Source organism: Tamandua tetradactyla, unplaced genomic scaffold (assembly GCF_023851605.1).
Source record: "Tamandua tetradactyla isolate mTamTet1 unplaced genomic scaffold, mTamTet1.pri scaffold_110_ctg1, whole genome shotgun sequence".
NCBI lineage: Eukaryota > Metazoa > Chordata > Mammalia > Pilosa > Myrmecophagidae > Tamandua > Tamandua tetradactyla.
This window is the reverse complement of record NW_027518263.1, coordinates 332,968-353,615: the sequence shown is the minus strand read 5'-3', so window position 1 is coordinate 353,615 and position 20,648 is coordinate 332,968. Positions and strand designations below refer to the sequence as shown.

General features: G+C 38.4%; 1 protein-coding gene across 19 annotated transcripts in view; it reads left to right on the top strand.

Moving 5' to 3' along the window:
- Nucleotides 1-20,648, top strand: part of LOC143673080 (putative calcium-binding mitochondrial carrier K02F3.2) — a 151,308-nt gene that overhangs the window by 94,630 nt on the left and 36,030 nt on the right. Inside the window, exon 1 of one of the 19 annotated variants that reach the window (XR_013170181.1) lies at nt 435-7,143. The exons of the other annotated variants lie outside the window; for them this stretch is intronic. The gene's annotated coding sequence lies outside the window, so the exon portion shown is untranslated. Of the gene's footprint in view, nt 1-434; nt 7,144-20,648 lie in introns of those variants that run through there. 19 annotated transcript variants of the gene reach the window in all.

The window sequence follows — 20,648 nt, the reverse complement described above, 5'->3', positions numbered from 1 at the left end:
TAATAAATTTCCAGTTCAAGCTAAGATGGTCACTGCTTTTCATTTATGTCTTCAAGAGCTGGGCTCCACAGGTTTCCAGTCTGGGAGGAAGAGGTATTCTTGGCTCCTGTGTCTCTGTGAGCTTCTCGGAGGAAACCAAGAGAGATGGTGTCTGACCTGAAAACATCCTGAATTACTTGCCCTTCCCTATTTTACTCATGTGTTGAAAAAAGGCAGAAACATATATGCAGAAGAACATAGAACATGCAAAGCAGAAGGTTCACAGTAGAACTAAATGCTGCAAAGCAGTAACAAAGGCTGAGCTCTCTATATAGAGTAGTATCTTTCCAGAGAAATTTATTAGTGAGTGGGTTCAAGAACTTTGGAAAAAAACCATATTATTCACTATAATAAGGTAAGGCTGAATTTCCTTATCATGGCCTTAGAAAGACAGATTAGATGAAGATGATAATGATGTAAATGGTCTAGATGGATGATAGATAGATATAGAAATCATAAATAGATTATTAGAAAAAGAAAGATACATAGCATGATAGATGATAGATGGATGGATGGATGGATGGATGGATGGATAGATGGATGGATGGATAAGCAGACAGACAGATGATAGAAGCATAAATCTTAAGATTGCTTGAAAAATGCATGACTTACTGTAAACTTTTCAGCTGATGAACAGTCTAAATTGTGTTCTAATCATGTGAATATTGAAAGTAATTTTGCCCTTCCTGAGAATACACTGCCAATTCCTGTTATGCTTTGACAATTCCTTGTAACACTTCATTCCTTGGCACCTAACATATCTGCCAGTGCTCTTAAGCCTTGACTGTGCACTGCCCTTACCATTGTACTCTCCTTTCCCTTGCACAGTGAGACTAGAACAAATCTCAGCTAGGCCTCAGCCCAGGGAGAAGAGTCTCCTTCCACAAAATTAACTGTGGGAAAGCAAAGCAGAGTCTGGTTAAGCCCTAGAGGATTCCAGTGGAGTGGAGAATTACTCCTGTCTTAGTTCATTATAATGAATAATAAAGAGATACTTACATGAGCTTTTTGGTAAATTATTCATCTTGTACACTGAAGAATCAGGGCAGAAATACCTAAGGGAGATAACTGGTGAATCTGGGTTCCTATAAATACCTGTCTAAGGCATTTCCAAAGACCACCCTTCTCCCCTCATTAAGGACTGAAGTAGTCAGAGATCTTTGTGGGGGGAGAGGCTTAAATCAAGCTTGCACTCCACCTTGCTTTGTGTGTGCAGCTCCGCTTAAAGTGGAGGTTGTTTATGACATATTTGTTATTTTATTGTAGTCTAAAGTCAAGGAAGCAACCTGAGGGTCTCAGCAGGACCTCCGCTTGCCTTTCTGTAGCCATCATCAGGGGGTAATGAGAGAATTGCATCCAATTCAATAAATGTTCCCCACTGCACCCACCCCCTGGTGTGAAGACCATTTCTCACACTAATGCGAGATCCTGCCCATCTTGAAGAAGCAGCATGCTTACTTAGGTTCACTGCTTTCTTCTAGATTTCATCATCACTACTATGTGGACAAGCATAGAATGAAACACACCCAAGCATTCTGAAAACCCCACTGAGCATTGTGATATTCCTTCAGGGGCCAAGGTACATGAACTCAAGATATAAGAGTTTCTGGGGCCCCGGGCTTCATTCACTCAAGAAATAAGAGACTCTCTGAGTCATCACTTGTTAACATCTAGAAAATAAAAATCCCAAATGTCATTTTTCCTGTGGATACTCTAAAGTCATCCATCCCTACTAGAGGAAAGATTTATTTAAATGTTGCAGGTGGCACAAGCGACTTGCCCCTATTTCCTGGAGAATAGTGGCATCCTTCTTTACACTATGAGCAATTAATCATCTACTCTCAACCTTGGTCTGCCATTAGAGAACATGCCCAAGGTTCAAACCAGTGTACATGCACAAAATAAAGCAAAACGTGCTAAAATAAAATTCAAGAAATAAATTAGACTGGTGAGTAGCCTTGGCTAATCCCTCACACCCAAGTAACAAAATAAATATTTAAGAAAAGCTGCTTTTCCCATAAATTCCTGCCATACCTTTCCCATAAAAGCATGCTGTACTAAGATACAGAAACTTAACTAATGAAGAATAGACATCTCAGGAAGGGGCTTCTCACTGGAAAAAGTCAAATAAGGCAATGCAGCTCAGATATACAATCAAAATACTCCTCACTTGCTTCTATGTTTGCCCTTTAAAAGCATCTCTTTCCACCTTCTCAGTGGCTTCCTTTCCATGTGTGGTTTGGATGCTGCCCACTTCATGAATCATAAATTGCTTAAATAAACTCCTATAAATATCTATTCTAACACTTTTTAACACATGAGAATGAGTGATGATGATTATTAAATACTAGAGGAAGGAGGAGAAACAGATGAAGGTGGGTGAGGTAGAGGGGATTGGACATCAGAAAGTGTTTGTATGTCTATTCTATAAAACCAGAAAAGTAACTATGCAAGAGTATGTTGTAAGCAGCAGGAATCAAGAACTGGAGCAAATGTTCTAGATGCCGATAGAGGCAGCCTGCCACTGATGAGAAGAGAGAGCATTTAGCAAAACCAGAAAATCCAGAAATCCACATTGTTAGCTTCATTTGAGCTCTAGGGGATGGGAAGGAAATGGAAATTATCTGTTTTAAAAATGGGGCATCCTGAAAAATTCAGAAGAAAAAAAGAACATTCTTTTGTGGCATTGTATATTGGGAAAGATGCTTCTGAATGGAAGAAAAACTTATCTGCCACAATTTAGAACCCCACAAGGAGAATTTCTGCACCCATATTTTCTCATTTTATAATGATTTGTCAAAACAGCATCTTAAATTTTTCCAGAAGCAGAGTTGGGGTAAAAACTAAATAACAATTAGACGGCATGAATCTAAAGGTAGTGGTCTCAGATTCTGTCAAGTTCAACTCCATTCCTTCCCCCCTCACCCACCTCTCTGAACTACCTGCAATTTACTGAAAGACATTCCTTTATCTGTGCTACCCACATTCCACCCTATTGCAATTGACCGGTATTATGAAAATCCATCCTACAAGCACCCAAGTGCTATATTGGTGAGGAGATTTCTTCAAAGTGCTGAGATAAAGCAGAAAAGAGTTCTGACAAAGCTAGATAATAAACCAGGCCAGGAGGTTTTACCTTGAAGGAATTTAATTAAGAACAAAAACAAAGGTACAATAACAGTCTCCTCAAGGCATCTCATTCACCTCTGAAGAAATATTGTAAATCCAAAAGAGAAACCTCAGTGTCAGAGCAAAAGAGAGGGAGAGGGAAAGCAGAGATGCCAGAGAGACTTGTAATTTTACCCTGAGTGGAAGGACCATCTAGGGAGTGGAAATTCAAGCACATCTGAAACAAGAAACCTTTGAATTTGCAGCAGGCTAAGCCAGGCCCAATAGATGGCCCAGGAGAAAACCTGGCACCATCTTTCAAGGTTGAACTTTTTTGGCTAGGGGATATCCCCAGTGAATAGTCAGGTTATTTAAATATATTTAAGTGGAAAATTAGCCAGTTCAAGTTGCCAGACTCTTGACAAAGATGAAATGGTACTCAGGTCAATGCGTCATATTAGGAAACAAGGTAGGGCAGCCCTGGGCTTCTATAATTAAATGAACTTCAAAAACAAGGCTTGGTAACTTTGATGGGCAACTATGGCTGTCTTTATTTTACCTTTCGTTAATTCTCAAGATCATAGTACTTACATGTATCAGTTTTATTTTCTTTGGAGTATTCAGGAAGTTGCTTCTAATATTGAATTGTGGTATTTTTTGAAAGACCTTCTGTGATGGCTTGAAGCTGTTTTTACCCCAGAAAAGATTGTGTTCTTTTAAGCCATTCCTGTGGGTATAGATATATTATGGAGGGACTGTTTAATTGGATGATTTCAATTGGGATGTGACTTACATTCTTCAAGGTGGGTCTTAATCTCATATATATATATAGGCTTTCAATAAAAGGGGATTTATTTAGTTGATGTATAGTTCTTCAGAGGAAAGGCAGCTACCTTTTAACTGAGGTTCTTTCTTATGTGGGAAAGCACAGGGCAATCTCTGCTGGCCTTCTCTCTAGGCCTCTGGGTTCTAAAATCTTTCCCCAGGGTGATTTCCTTTCTTCATCTCCAAAGGCCTGGGCTGAGCTGTGAGTGCTGAGATGAGGTATGCTGAGCTGTTTGACTGTACTACATTGAGTCTCTCATTTAAGCATCAGCCAATTAAATCAGACATCATTCATTGCAGCAGGCACACCTCCTAGCTGATTGCAGATGTAATCAACAACAAATGAGGTTCACATGTGTTCTAGTTTGCTAGCTGCCAGAACGCAATATACCAGTAATGGAATGGCTTTTAAAAGGGAAAATTTAATGAGTTGCTGGTTTACAGTTCTAAGGCCAAGAAAATGTCCCAATTAAAACAAGTCTATAGAAATGTCCAATCTAAGGCATCCAGGGAAAGATACTTTGGTTCAAGAAGGCCAATGAAGTTCAGGGTCTCTCTCTCAAGTGAGAAGGCATATGGCAAACACAGTCAGGGCTTCTCTCTCAGCTCGAAGGCACATGGCAAACATGGCATCATCATCTGCTTGTTTTCTCTCCTGGCTTCTGGTTTCATGAAGCTCCCCGGGAGGCATATTCCTTCTTCATCTCCAAAGGTTGCTGGCTCATGAACTCTCTGCATCTAATGGCTACATTGTCCTGCTCTCTCTGAATCTCTCATTCCTCAAAATATTTCCTGTTTTATAGGACTCCAATAAACGAATCAAGACCAACCCAAATGGATGGAGACATGTCATCCCTTAATCCAGTTTAACAACCACTCTTATCACATCATCCAGGGATATGATCTGATTACAGTTTCAAACATATAGTATTGAATAGAGATTATTCTACCTTTATGGAATGGGATTTATATTAAAACATGGCTTTTCTTAGGGGGCATGCTTCCTTTCAAACCAGCACATTCCACTCTCTGACCCCTAAAAAAGACATGTTTTTCCCATATACAAAATACATTAATTTCATAACAATATCAGAAAACCTTAAACCTTTCACTAGCAATATAATGAAGTACAAAATTAGAGACAGTATAAAATCTCATCAAGTCAGTTACAGGCATGGTCTGTCCTAAGGCAAAATTCTCTCCATTTGCTCTGGATCTTTGAAAACTCATAACAAGTTATTCGCTGCCAACATACAAAGGAGGAACATACATAGGATACATATACACATTTCCATAGGGAAGGAGGAACACAGGAGTCACAGGACCCATACAGTTTTGAAAACCTGCAGGGCAAAGTCCATTAGATTTCAAAATCTGAGAGTCATTTATCCTCAGGGCTTTAGAAAGTGGCAGTCCCACCCTTTCCAAATGCCTATACCTGCCTCTCTCTGAGTGAAACCTTGGGGGATATTGGGGAGACCACGTTTCTCTAGGCTCCACCCTCTCCAAGCATTGGGGCTGCACCTGGGCTCTCTGCCATCTCCGGGGCACATGCTCAACCCGTCCATGTAGTGGCAGCCAGGCTCTCCCCAAACCCCAGGGAATGTGCTTCATCTTCTCCAAGGCCTGAGGCAGCATGACTCTTCCACTGCAATGAGGTGGAAGGCCCATTCTCTGCCTTTGGGGCAAACTCACCCTCTCCATGTGCTTGGGTGGTTCTGCTCTCCTGGCCCAAGGCTTCTTGACTTCAGACCTCAGCCTCCATGGTTTTGCCTCTGAAGTTATTTTTCCTCCAATGTGTCCCTTCTCTGAACCCCTCAGTCCAGACTGGCAGTGGCTCTGTTTATACAGGTCCCACAGCACTCTCATTGGCTTTCTATGCAGTAGTGTTGGATCATGCCCATTAGACATAAGGAGTTTCCACAAATCTTTCCTGGATGACTCCATGTCCAATCCTGGCTTTCTCTGAAATGTCTGACTGGTTTCACATTTGGTTAAATCCACACACAGGGCACTATACTCTGGAGTCTCCCTTTCTGTAGGCCTAGAATTTTCCAGAACTTCAATTTCTGGTTTCTTTGTGCCCAAGAATTCAGTTCTCAGCTTATCTCTTTACTTTCACATTTCCAGTATAAGCTGTGAGGAGAAACCAGGCTGTGCTTTCCACATTTAACTTGGAGATCTCTTCTGCTAAATATCCAAGTTCATGGCTTTTAAAATCTGCCTTCCAGCCAATACCATTAGTCAACTTTGCCAGATTATCTGCTATTTTAAAACAAGGATGGTCTTCCTTCCAGTTTGCAATAATACGTGCCTCATTTCTGTCTACGGCCTCATCAGAGGTATCTTTAGAGTCCACATTTCTACCAACAGTCTCTCCAAAGCATTCTAGGCCTTCTCTATCAAGCTTTTCACAACTGTTCCAGAATCTTCCCCTTATCCATTTAAAAAGCCATTCCAACATGTTTGGTATCTGCAAACCACAGCAGCACACCACCCTCCGGTACCAAAATCTGTTCTAGTTTGCTAGCTGCCAGAATGCAATATACCAGAAATGGAATGGATTTTAAAAGGGAGAATTTAATGAGTTGCTGGTTTACAGTTCTAAGGCCAAGAAAATGTCCCAATTAAAACAAGTCTATAGAAATGTCCAATCTAAAGCATCCAGGGAAAGATACCTTGGTTCAAGAAGGCCAATGAAGTTCAGGGTCTCTCTCTCAAGTGAGAAGGCATATGGCAAACACAGTCAGGGCTTTTCTCTCAGCTGGAAGGCACATGGCAAACATGGCATCATCATCATCTGCTAGTTTTCTCTCTGGTTTCATGAAGCTCCCCGGGAGGCATTTTCCTTCTTCATCTCCAAAGGTTGCTGGCTTGTGAACTCTCTGCATCTAATGGCTACATTGTTCTGCTCTCTCTGAATCTCCTTAGATACGTTTTTAAGATGTTAAAACAAAAAAGCCCCAGAGAAGTTTAAAGAGAAGGATACACCGACACTCAGAGAGACACAAGCTAAAAGAGAGAAACATGAAAAGATCAAAAACAAGCCACTGGAGCCAGAAGCTGGAACAAATGAAACCAGGGAGAGAAGGGACAGCCCAGCAGTGTGCCATGTGCTGTGCCATGTGTGAGAGGAGCTCAGAATGCCAGCAGCCTGTATTCAGAGTCCAGGTATCATTCTGTACACTTGATTTTGGACACTTTCACAGCCTAAGACTGTAAGCTTGTAAGTGAACAAATCCCTATTGTAAAAGCCAACCTATTTCTGGGATAGTGCATTTCATCAGCTTTAGCAAAAAAGCACCTTCTTACATTGAGTAGCAATCTACCGCTAATGTACACCTGCTGGTTCTAGCTCTTCCCCTTGAAACCTCAAATAAATCCAATGTTTCTTATCCATGGTAACTGTTCGAGTAGATGAAACATATTATTTCTTCTACGTTTTCTCTGTCTAAGGTTAAGCTTCTTCATTCAGCAATTCTAAATGAACTACTTTCCACATTGCTCCTTATTGACATTAGTCAGTTTCAATGCATGATTAAAACTATACCCTCCATGAAGAAAGACCAGATTGAGTAACATTAGGAAGCAACTAGAAAGCACAATTAAGTCTGATTGCACATACATGTGCTTAATCCAATGTTCCAATATTCTTCCTGTGTTAATAGACAAAAACATAAAGTTATCTGCAAATGTGCAAGGATTCTACTTAATAATTCAAATTTACATTGGAGTCTGTATCCAGGGCAATTAGGCAAGAAAATAAAATAAAATACCTCCATATTGGAAAGGAAAAATTAAAACCATATCGTTACAGATCAATATGACCTTTTATATTGAAAACCCTAAGGGATCCTCTCAAAGTTTTTTTTTTAATTTAAAAAACTAGTGTAACTAATAAAAAGTTCAGTAAGGTTGTAAGATTGCAGGATAGATGACCAATATATATTTAAAAATAAACTGTATTTCTGTACACTAGCAATGAAAAATCTGAAAAGGAAATACGAACACAATCCCATTTGGAATAGCATAAAAATGAACAGAATATTTTAAACCAAGTTTAACAAAAAGGTGCAAAACTGCACTCTAAAAACTATGGTTTTTTTAAAAAATTAAATAAAACTTAAATGAAGGAAAATACATGATATATTACACATGAATTGGAAGATTTACTATTAAGGTGACAATACACCAATAATGGATTTTGTGGAGTCAACATTCCATTACATCCCTGTCAAAATTCCAGCTTCTTGGGCAGGCCGCGGTGGCTCAGCGGGCAAGAGTGCTTGCCTGCCGTGCCGGAGGACCCCGGTTCGATTCCCGGCCCCAGCCCATGTGAAAAACAAACGGACAAACAAAATATAATAAAACAAGAAAATGTTTAAAAATGTTTCCCTTTCTTCCTTCCTTCCTTCCTTCCGTCCTTCCTTCCTTCTCTGTCTTTCCTTCCTTTCCTCCCTCTCTCTTTAAAAAAAAAAAAAAAAAAAAAAAAAAAAATTCCAGCTTCTTTGCAGAAATTACAATCTGATCCTAAAATCCAAATGGACATTCAAGAGACCCATAATAGCAAAAAACAATCTTAAAAAGAACAAAGTTGGAGCACTCACATTTCCAAACTTCAAAACTTACTACAAAGCTACATTAATCAGAATAGTATGGTGCTGGAAAAATGACAGGCAAATAGATAAGTGGAATAGAATTAAGAGCCCAGAAATAAACACTCACACATGAATTATTTGATTTTCAACAAGAATTCCAAGGCATTTCAATGGGGAAAACTAGTTTTTCAACAAATAGTGCAGGGCAATTGGAAACCCACATGTAATAGAATGATGCTGGACCTCTATGTCATACCATATACAAAGTTAACTCAAAATGGATTAAAAATATAATTCAAGGACTAAAATTATAAGGCCTTTAGAAGAAAAGATGGATATTAATCTTTATGACCTTGAATTAGGCAATTGTTTCTTAGATGTGAAATCAAAAGCACCGAAAGCACAAGAGCAACAAATGAAACATTAGATAAATTTGATTTTCTCAAGTATCTGTGCTTCAAAGGACACTATGAAGAGAGTGATAAAGGTTAGTCAAAGAATGAGATAAAATATCTGCAAATCATATATGTGAAATGGTCTTGTGTCTATAATATGTAAAGAAGAGAAACAGCTCAATTAAGAAATCAGCAAACATCTGAATAGACATTTCTCCAAAGAAGATATACAAATGGCCAATAACCATTTATTGGTTATTGTTAAACATCAGGTATATGTAATTTAAAACCATAAGGAGTTTACTACTTTACACTCACTATGATAGCTATACTAAAAAAGAGAGATAAAACTAAGTGTTGGTGAGAAATATGGACACTCAGACCTTAGTTATGGGAATGTAAAATGGTGTAGCCACTGTGGAAAACAGTGTGGCAGTTCATAAAAAAGGTTCAACATAAAATTAACATATGAGCCAGCAATTTCATTCTGAAATTTATAACCAAAAGTAAAGAAAACACATCCAAACAAAAACTTGCACACAGAATGTTCACAGCAGCATCATTCATCACAGACAAGGATAGAAACAACACGAATGTCCATCAACTGATAAGTGGGTGGATAAAATGTGATATATCCATACAATAGAATATTATTTAGCAATAAAAAGAAATGAAATTCTGATGCATACTACAACATGGGTGAAACTTGAATACTTTATTATACTAAATGAAAGAAACCAGTCACACAAGGCCAAATGTTGTATGATTCTATGCATATGACACATCCATTATAGACAAATTTATAGAGACCAAAAATAGAATTGTGTTTGCTGAGGGTTTGGGTGTGTTGGTTGAGGGGAAATGAGGAGTGAATGCTAATGCATATTGGGGTATTTTTGGGGGGGGTGATAAAATATTGGAAAATCAATTATGTTGTCAGTATCACAATGCTATGAATATGCTAAGAGCTATCAAAGTACATTTTAAGAAGGTGGATTGTGTGATATGTGACTTTATAACTTAATAAAACTGTATTTAAAAAGGGAGGATGCTTAAACCATGGAAGATGGTGTCATTGAACAAGACACCCTCACTGCTTTTGCATTTTGTTTTTACCTTATAAAATTAATGTTGTAATGGTAAAGAGTCAAATTGATGTTTATTCCAGGGAACCCTTTGTGGCTCGGAAATGGTAGGTGATGCACATGCTTAAAGAAGGGCTTTTTAGAAATCATAATAGTAGAGAAAATTGTATTTCAATTTTCTCTTCTTCCAATTATTATTTTCCTTTGGGGATTCAAAATGCTTTGTAAAACCTGTATGTATTTCAGATTGTACCTGTATGTATGGGCCAGAGTTTCCCATGTATCTGGGTAAATGTGAGAACAGTGAACCACTCTGGTTTATCTCTGGAGCTCAAAGGTCCAGGCCAGGCCACGTGTTACAGACTGGCCCTCTGCCCATACCTGTACAGCTGGGTTTCGATGCATACCATGAAAAACCTCTTCTGAGGACCCCCAAACAATGCTAATGCCTATGTTAGTGTGAGTCACTGTCATCAACACTCATCCTCCAGGTAACCTGGAGATTTAGTAATTGTCTTCTCTGGGCAATTATCAACATTACCTTGTGTAAAGGCATGATACTAATGCACAGGATTTCCTTCCAAATAGGAGGAGAATCAGCCCTTCCCATGTAAGCAGCTACTTCCTTTGCCCGCACAAAGACAGCTTCTATTTGCCTTGATCAGGGTCAAAGGACAAAAATCTCAGGTTCAGGAACCTTAAAGAGAAAGGGTTCTGACCCTACATGCAAGCAAGTAAGAAGATGCATTCAAGAAAGGAACTGGGGGCAGCAGCAGGCTTTGCTACCTCTGCTCTAATTGCAATGATTCTTTATCCTTACATGCTAATGTTGAAGTTTTCCAAGGAATTATTTTACTTAGTGTCAACGATACAGATCACACTGTTGATAAGCTTTTTATATTCCAGAAGAGAGACTGGTCAGACTCCACTCTGGGGACCAATTAGCTAGGACCCCCCTTGAATTACTCTGGCAGTTGCATGCCTTGCTTCATTAATGATATTGACATGCTGCTCCCTCACACAGAAGATTAAACAAGAGATATTGCCTGAGTTCACTCACTCACAATTCTGTTCTTTCCCTCTCAACACAAAGTAAAGTCTTCTCTCAGGCAAGCCTTAGACTCGTGATGGCATTAGTGATGGAGAGGATTGTGGAAGTTTCTAGATAATCTCAAACTACATGTGTTACTCCAGCTAAAGAGATCTGGCAGTCTGTGGTAGCCTTTCTAAGTCTGGAGAAGAGGGTAACAGAAAGAGAAGTGAGGTTAATTGTCCATTGTGCTCTGAAGCTGCAGGACTTTCCTTTAAAAGTTGCTGACTTTGGTGGCAATTCCTACCTAAGCAGACAGAATCACTGATGTTGCTTAAAAGAAGTGGCCATGAAGAGAACTCTGCTTTTTTTTATAGTTTATAATGAATCATCATTTATTTCAATTTAATTTTCCTCTTTCTGTGTTTTCTATGTTCATAAGGGAAAATGGGACAAATCTCTCTAAAATGCTTGCTAAAAGGAATAGAAGAATAAATCAAGGGAAAACAATTAACCTTGGTTCATTAATTAATCACCTGCATTTTGAGAAAGTATGTTCAGAGAAAAGTTGGATTATGGCAGTCCAAAAGCAGTCTATGCCCACAGAACAATGAAGAAATGCTAAGGAGGTAATTAACATTTCCTCTAGAGAGTAACCAGAAAAAGAATGGAATTTTCTGGGCCAGAACCCATATAAAGGACCAAAATCAGTGTGGTAGTTAGATTCAGTTGTCAACTTGGCCAGGTGAAGGTGCTTAGATCTATTGCTGTGGACATGAGCCAATGGTGTGTGAACCTCATCTGTTGCTGATTACATCTGCAGTCGGCTAGGAGGTATGCCTGCTGCAATGAATGTTGTTTGATTTAACTGGCTTGCGCTTAAATGAGAGAGCTTAACATACCACAGCCCAAGCAACTCAGCATACCTCATCTCAGCACTCACAGCTCAGCCCAGGCCTTTGGAGATACAGAAAGGAATCACCCTGGGGAAAGTTGTTGAAACCCAGAGGCCTAAAGAGAAGGCCAGCAGAGATCACCCTGTGCCTTCCCACATAAGAAAGAACCTCAGGTGAAAGTTAGCTGCCTTTCCTCTGAAGAATTAATGAAATAAATCTCATTTTATTAAAAACCAATCCATCTCTGGTGTGTTGCATTCCAGCAGCTAGCAAACTAGAACAATCAGGCATAAGTCAAAGTTGTTCTCTCCCACTGTAAGCATAGCAAACATTAGATAATAATTTATACAATGGGTAACTCTCAAATTTTGTCCTGGAGAAGCTATACCCTACATGCAGAAGATGGTTACCTCTTACAGTTTCCATTGAAACATACTGGGTTTTAAATGACTTGTAACAAAAAGAGAAAAAAAAAGATAGCTGTGCTATTTTCTTAGAAAAATAATATTTATTTTTAAAGCATAAAATGGGGCGCGGGCCTCACCAGGCGGGGCGTGAAGTGGCCGGAGTTACTCCCTTCCCCCTTCCCGGGCCGGCTGGGAGAATTGGAGAGGCGGTCCCCTGAAACCAAGGCGGCTGGCGCCCACACCACGCACAGCCCCCCGGACCAACTGAGAGAATTGGATCGGAAACCCCCAGGCTGCGGAGAACGGTGACGGGTGGGGGAGGCCCCTTCCAAACCCGTGACTCCCGGGGAACGTGCACTCTCTCGGGCGGGCTGCTGCCGCTGTCGCCCTCCCGCCACACTTGTCGCCCAGGGCCGACTAGGAAATTCGGACGGGCTCTTTCCCGGGCTGCGGCGACCAGCAACCCTCCCTGCATTCGGACCCCGGGCCGGCTCAAGCCGCTTCGGCGAGCGAACCCCCCGGACTGTGAGAGTTTTCCAAAGTTTAAGGTCCCACAGCACCTTTTACTGGTGGGACCCGCAGACAAACGTGTGCCACGAGCGCCACCTACTGGGCAGAATAAGAAAAACAGAATCCAGAGATTTCACAGAAAAATCTTCCAAACTTTTGGATCCAATACCCAGGGAAATCTGTCTAAATGCGCAGACGCCAACAGAAGATAACGGATCACACTTAAATAATTGAAAATATGGCCCAGTCAAAGGAACAAACCAATAGTTCAAATGAGATACAGGAGCTGAGACAACTAATGCTAAATATACGAACAGAAATGGAAAATCTCTTCAAAAACGAAATCGATAAATTGAGGGAGGACATGAAGAAGACATGGGCTGAACATAAAGAAGAAATAGAAAAACTGAAAAAACAAATCGCAGAACTTATGGAAGTGAAGGACAAAGTAGAAAAGATAGAAAAAACAATGGATACCTACAATGATAGATTCAAAGAGACAGAAGATAGAATTAGTGATTTGGAGGATGGAACATCTGAATTCCAAAAACAAACAAACTATCGGGGAAAGAATGGAAAAATTTGAACAGGGTATCAGGGAACTCAAGGGCAATATGAACCGCACAAATATACGTGTTGTGGGTGTTCCAGAAGGAGAAGAGAAGGGAAAAGGAGGAGAAAAACTAACGGAAGAAATTTTCACTGAAAATTTCCCAACTCTTATGAAAGACCTAAAATTACAGATCCAAGAAGTGCAGCGCACCCCAAAGAGATTAGACCCAAATAGGCGTTCTCCAAGACACTTACTAGTTAGAATGTCAGAGGTCAAAGAGAAAGAGAGGATCTTGAAAGCAGCAAGAGAAAAACAATCCATCACATACAAGGGAAACCCAATAAGACTATGTGTAGATTTCTCAGCAGAAACCATGGAGGCAAGAAGACAGTGGGATGATGTATTTAAATTACTAAAAGAGAAAAACTGCCAACCAAGACTCCTATATCCAGCAAAATTGTCCTTCAAAAATGAGGGAGAAATTAAAACATTCTCAGACAAAAAGTCACTGAGAGAATTTGTGACCAAGAGACCAGCTCTGCAAGAAATACTAAAGGGAGCACTAGAGTCAGAACCGAAAAGACAGAAGAGAGAGGTATGGAGAAGAGTGTAGAAAGAAGGAAAGTCAGATATGATATATATAATACAAAAGGCAAAATGGCAGAGGAAAATATTATCCAAACAGTAATAACACTAAATGTTAATGGACTGAATTCCCCAATCAAAAGACATAGACTGGCAGAATGGATTAAAAAACAGGATCCTTCTATATGCTGTCTACAGGAAACACATCTTAGACCCAAAGATAAACATAGGTTGAAAGTGAAAGGTTGGGAAAAGATATTCCATGCAAATAACAACCAGAAAATAGCAGGAGTGGCTATACTAATATCCAACAAGTTAGACTTCAAATGTAAAACAGTTAAAAGAGACTAAGAAGGACACTATATACTAATAAAAGGAACAATTAAGCAAGAAGACATAACAATCATAAATATTTATGCACTGAACCAGAATGCCCCAAAATACGTGAGGAATACACTGCAAACATTGAAAAGGGAAATAGACACAAATACCATAATAGTTGGAGACTTCAATTCCCCACTCTCATCGATGGACAGAACATCTAGACAGAGGATCAATAAAGAAATAGAGAATCTGAATATTACTATAAATGAGCTAGACTTAACAGACATTTATAGGACATTACATCCCACAACAGCAGGATACACCTTTTTCTCAAGTGCTCATGGATCATTCTCAAAGATAGACCATATGCTGGGTCACAAAGCAAGTCTTAACAAATTTAAAAAGATTGAAATCATACACAACACTTTCTCGGATCATAAAGGAATGAAGTTGGAAATCAATAATAGGCAGAATGCCAGAAAATTCACAAATACATGGAGGCTCAACAACACACTCTTAAACAATGAGTGGGTCAAAGAAGAAATTGCAAGAGAAATTAGTAAATACCTCGAGGCAAATGAAAATGAAAACACAACATATCAAAACTTATGGGATGCAACAAAGGCAGTGCTAAGAGGGAAATTTATTGCCCTAAATGCCTATATCAGAAAAGAAGAAAAGGCAAAAATGCAGGAATTAACTGTTCAATTGGAAGAAGTGGAGAAAGAACAGCAAACTAATCCCAAAGCAAGCAAAAGGAAAGAAATAACAAAGATCAGAGCAGAAATAAATGAAATTGAAAATATGAAAACAGTAGAGAAAATCAATAAGACCAGAAGTTGGTTCTATGAGAAAATCAATAAGATTGATGGGCCCCTATCAAGATTGACAAAAAGAAGAAGAGAGAGGATGCAAATAAATAAGATCAGAAATGGAAGAGGAGACATAACTACTGACCTCACAGAAATAAAGGAGGTAATAACAGGATACTATGAACAACTTTACGCTAATAAATACAACAATTTAGAGGAAATGGACAGGTTCCTGGAAAGACATGAACAACCAACTTTGACTCAAGAAGACATAGATGACCTCAACAAACCAATCACAAGTAAAGAAATTGAATTAGTCATTCAAAAGCTTCCTAAAAAGAAAAGTCCAGGACCAGATGGCTTCACATGTGAATTCTACCAAACGTTCCAGAAAGAATTAGTACCAATTCTCCTCAAACTCTTCAAAAAAATCGAAGTGGAGGGAAAACTGCCTAATTCATTCTATGAAGCCAACATCACCCTCATATCAAAACCAGGCAAAGATATTACAAAAAAAGAAAACCACAGACCAATCTCTCTAATGAATACAGATGCAAAAATCCTCAATAAAATTCTAGCAAATCGTATCCAACAACACATTAAAAGAATTATACATCATGACCAAGTAGGATTCATCCCAGGTATGCAAGGATGTTTCAACATAAGAAAATCAGTTAATGTAATACACCATATCAACAAATCAAAGCAGAAAAATCACATGATCATCTCAATTGATGCAGAGAAGGCATTCGACAAGATTCAACATCCTTTCCTGTTGAAAACACTTCAAAAGATAGGAATACAAGGGAACTTCCTTAAAATGATAGAGGGAATATATGAAAAACCCACAGCTAATATCATCCTCAATGGGGAAAAATTGAAAACTTTCCCCCTAAGATCAGGAACAAGACAAGGATGTCCACTATCACCACTGTTATTCAGCATTGTGTTGGAGGTTCTAGCCAGGGCAATTAGACAAGAAAAAGAAATACAAGGCATCAAAATTGGAAAGGAAGAAGTAAAACTATCACTGTTTGCAGACGATATGATACTATACGTCGAAAACCCGGAAAAATCCACAACAAAACTACTAGAGCTAATAAATGAGTACAGCAAAGTAGCAGGTTACAAGATCAACATTCAAAAATCTGTAGCATTTCTATACACTAGTAATGAACAAGCTGAGGGGGAAATCAAGAAACGAATCCCATTTACAATTGCAACTAAAAGAATAAAATACCTAGGAATAAATTTAACTAAAGAGACAAAAAACCTATATAAAGAAAACTACAAAAAACTGCTAAAAGAAATCACAGAAGACCTAAATAGATGGAAGGGCATACCGTGTTCATGGATTGGAAGACTAAATATAGTTAAGATGTCAATCCTACCTAAATTGATTTACAGATTCAATGCAATACCAATCAAAATCCCAACAACTTATTTTTCAGAAATAGAAAAACCAACAAGCAAATTTATCTGGAAGGGCAGGGTGCCCCGAATTGCTAAAAACATCTTGAGGAAAAAAAACGAAGCTGGAGGTCTCGCGCTGCCTGACTTTAAGGCATATGATGAAGCCACAGTGGTCAAAACAGCATGGTATTGGCATAAAGATAGATATATCGACCAATGGAATCGAATAGAGTGCTCAGATATAGACCCTCTCATCTACGGACATTTGATCTTTGATAAGGCAGTCAAGCCAACTCACCTGGGACAGAGCAGTCTCTTCAATAAATGGTGCCTAGAGAACTGGATATCCATATGCAAAAGAATGAAAGAAGACCCATCTCTCACACCCTATACAAAAGTTAACTCAAAATGGATCAAAGATCTAAACATTAGGTCTAAGACCATAAAACAGTTAGAGGAAAATGTTGGGAGATATCTTATGGATCTTACAACTGGAGGCGGTTTTATGGACCTTAAACCTAAAGCAAGAGCACTGAAGAAGGAAATAAATAAATGGGAACTCCTCAAAATTAAACACTTTTGTGCATCAAAGAACTTCATCAAGAAAGTAGAAAGACAGCCTTCACAATGGGAGACAATATTTGGAAATGATATATCAGATAAAGGTCTAGTATCCAGAATTTATAAAGAGATTGTTCATCTCAACAACAAAAAGACAGCCAACCCAATTACAAAATGGGAAAAAGACTTGAACAGACACCTCTCAGAAGAGGAAATACGGATGGCCAAGAGGCACATGAAGAGATGCTCAATGTCCCTGGCCATTAGAGAAATGCAAATCAAAACCACAATGAGATATCATCTCACATCCACCAGAATGGCCATTATCAACAAAACAGAAAATGACAAGTGCTGGAGAGGATGCGGAGAAAGAGGCACACTTATCCACTGTTGGTGGGAATGTCAAAGGGTGCAACCACTGTGGAAGGCAGTTTGGTGGTTCCTCAAAAAGCTGAATATAGAACTGCCATACGACCCAGCAATACCATTGCTAGGTATCTACTCAAAGGACTTAAGGGCAAAGACACAAACGGACATTTGCACACCAATGTTTATAGCAGCGTTATTTACAATTGCAAAGAGATGGAAACAGCCAAAATCTCCATCAACAGAAGAGTGGCTAAACAAACTGTGGTATATACATACGATGGAATATTATGCAGCTTTAAGACAAGATAAACTTATGAACCATGTAATAACATGGATGGACCTAGAGAATATTATGCTGAGTGAATCCAGCCAAAAACTAAAGGACAAATACTGTATGGTCCCACTGATGTGAACGGACATTCGAGAATAAACTTGAAATATGTCCTTGGTAACAGAGTTCAGCAGGAGTTAGAAACAGGGTAAAACAATGGGTAATTGAAGCTGAAGGGATACAGACTGTGCAACAGGACTAGATACAAAAACTCAAAAATGGACAGCACAATAATACCTAATTGTAAAGTAATCATGTTAAAACACTGAATGAAGCTGCATCTGAGCTATAGGTTTTTGTTTTGTTTTGTGTTGTTTTGTTTTGATTTTACTATTATTACTTTTATTTTTTTCTCTATATTAACATTCTATATCTTTTTCGGTTATGTTGCTAGTTCTTCTAAACCAATGCAAATGTACTAAGAAATGATGATCATGCATCTATGTGATGATGTTAAGAATTAATGATTGCATGTGTAGAATGGTATGATCTCTAAATGTTGGGTTAATTTCTTTTTTCCGTTAATTAAAAAAAAAAAAGAAAGAGAAGGGATAATTGGAGATGAAGGGATACAGACTGTACAACGGGACTGGATATAAAAACTCAGAAATGGACAGCACAATACTACCCAATTGTAATGCAATTATGTTAAAACACTGAATGAAGCTGCATGTGAGGTATAGGTTTTTTGTTTTTGTTTTTTTTGTTTTTTTTCTTTCTATTATTGTTTCAATTCTTATTCTGTTGTCTTTTTATTTCTTTTTCTAAATCGATGCAAATGTACTAAGAAATGATGAATATGCAACTATGTGATGTTATTAAGAATTACTGATTGTACATGTAGATTGGAATGATTTCTAATTGTTTTGTTAATTCTTTTTTTAATTAATAAAAAAAAAAGAAAAAAAAAAAAAAAAGACAGCCAACCCAATTACAAAATGGGAAAAAGACTTGAACAGACACCTATCAGAAGAGGAAATACAAATGGCCAAAAGGCACATGAAGAGATGCTCAATGTCCCTGGCCATTAGAGAAATGCAAATCAAAACCACAATGAGATATCATCTCACACCCACCAGAATGGCCATTATCAACAAAACAGAAAATGACAAGTGCTGGAGAGGATGCGGAGAAAGAGGCACACTTATCCACTGTTGGTGGGAATGTCAAAGGGTGCAACCACTGTGGAAGGCAGTTTGGTGGTTCCTCAAAAAGCTGAATATAGAACTGCCATACGACCCAGCAATACCATTGCTAGGTATCTACTCAAAGGACTTAAGGGCAAAGACACAAACGGACATTTGCACACCAATGTTTATAGCAGCGTTATTTACAATTGCAAAGAGATGGAAACAGCCAAAATCTCCATCAACAGAAGAGTGGCTAAACAAACTGTGGTATATACATACGATGGAATATTATGCAGCTTTAAGACAAGATAAACTTATGAACCATGTAATAACATGGATGGACCTAGAGAATATTATGCTGAGTGAATCCAGCCAAAAACTAAAGGACAAATACTGTATGGTCCCACTGATGTGAACGGACATTCGAGAATAAACTTGAAATATGTCCTTGGTAACAGAGTTCAGCAGGAGTTAGAAACAGGGTAAAACAATGGGTAATTGAAGCTGAAGGGATACAGACTGTGCAACAGGACTAGATACAAAAACTCAAAAATGGACAGCACAATAATACCTAATTGTAAAGTAATCATGTTAAAACACTGAATGAAGCTGCATCTGAGCTATAGGTTTTTGTTTTGTTTTGTGTTGTTTTGTTTTGATTTTACTATTATTACTTTTATTTTTTTCTCTATATTAACATTCTATATCTTTTTCGGTTATGTTGCTAGTTCTTCTAAACCAATGCAAATGTACTAAGAAATGATGATCATGCATCTATGTGATGATGTTAAGAATTAATGATTGCATGTGTAGAATGGTATGATCTCTAAATGTTGGGTTAATTTCTTTTTTCCGTTAATTAAAAAAAAAAAAAGAAAGAGAAGGGATAATTGGAGATGAAGGGATACAGACTGTACAACGGGACTGGATATAAAAACTCAGAAATGGACAGCACAATACTACCCAATTGTAATGCAATTATGTTAAAACACTGAATGAAGCTGCATGTGAGGTATAGGTTTTTTGTTTTTGTTTTTTTTGTTTTTTTTCTTTCTATTATTGTTTCAATTCTTATTCTGTTGTCTTTTTATTTCTTTTTCTAAATCGATGCAAATGTACTAAGAAATGATGAATATGCAACTATGTGATGTTATTAAGAATTACTGATTGTACATGTAGATTGGAATGATTTCTAATTGTTTTGTTAATTCTTTTTTTAATTAATAAAAAAAAAAGAAAAAAAAAAAAAAAAGACAGCCAACCCAATTACAAAATGGGAAAAAGACTTGAACAGACACCTATCAGAAGAGGAAATACAAATGGCCAAAAGGCACATGAAGAGATGCTCAATGTCCCTGGCCATTAGAGAAATGCAAATCAAAACCACAATGAGATATCATCTCACACCCACCAGAATGGCCATTATCAACAAAACAGAAAATGACAAGTGCTGGAGAGGATGCGGAGAAAGAGGCACACTTATCCACTGTTGGTGGGAATGTCAAATGGTGCAACCACTGTGGAAGGCAGTTTGGCGGTTCCTCAAAAAGCTGAATATAGAATTGCCATACGACCCAGCAATACCATTGCTAGGTATCTACTCTAAGGACTTAAGGGCAAAGACACAAACGGACATTTGCACACCAATGTTTATAGCAGCGTTATTTACAATTGCAA